This window comes from Anneissia japonica, unplaced genomic scaffold (genome assembly GCF_011630105.1).
Source record: "Anneissia japonica isolate Jap-2015-1 unplaced genomic scaffold, ASM1163010v1 scaffold287972_len269925_cov191, whole genome shotgun sequence".
Taxonomy (NCBI): domain Eukaryota; kingdom Metazoa; phylum Echinodermata; class Crinoidea; order Comatulida; family Comatulidae; genus Anneissia; species Anneissia japonica.
Genome location: NW_022686996.1, coordinates 12019 through 12723, shown reverse-complemented (window position 1 = coordinate 12723; position 705 = coordinate 12019). Strand labels below are relative to the sequence as shown.

The following is a 705-nucleotide window of genomic DNA, read 5'->3' as shown; positions in this document are numbered from 1 at the left end:
CAAAAATTTCGGCTTCTGCCAACTCGGCCACAAGTCAACTCGGCCACAAATCAACTCGGCCACAAGTCAACTCGGCCACAAGTTATTTAATGTAAATCTAAGTTTTTGTAATCCTTTTTCTTCAATATATGATTGAAATAAAGTACGGTACACAGTATGTTTTAGTAAAACAGGACCACCACACTACCAAAAGAGGTTTGAATGCTATTGCCTATGAATTAAAAAGAGTTATTTATTAATGTGTTAGTCTTCTGTTTACTCACAACATTCTACTTCAACAATAATATTAAACAACAATAACGACAATAAATTAGTAATATTTACATTAATAATACTAATAAGTCATTATGACGATAAAAAATGTGATAATAACAACAACAGCATTAATAGTAATATTTATTTTAACAAATAGTAATAATACTAGTATGGTAATAATAACGATATTTAAATATCAATAACTAATTAGTGATTAGTAATAACTAATTAGTGATTAGTAATAACTAATTAGTGACAACGATATTGAAGGTGATAATAGCAATAATACAATAATAAATTAAAGATAATGTTTATTTTTATAATAATAGTAATACTAATTAGTAATAATAATAATAATGATACTTAGGCCTAATTAGTAATAATAGGGTAATAATATCGATAATAAAGGTGACAACAACAACAATAATATTAATAATAATAATAATAATA

At 24.7% G+C, this 705-nt stretch overlaps 1 protein-coding gene across 2 annotated transcripts in view; it reads left to right on the top strand.

The window, feature by feature from the left end:
* The window catches only part of LOC117117968, a 4942-nt gene that overhangs the window by 2287 nt on the left and 1950 nt on the right, over window positions 1-705 (top strand). The window lies entirely within an intron of this gene.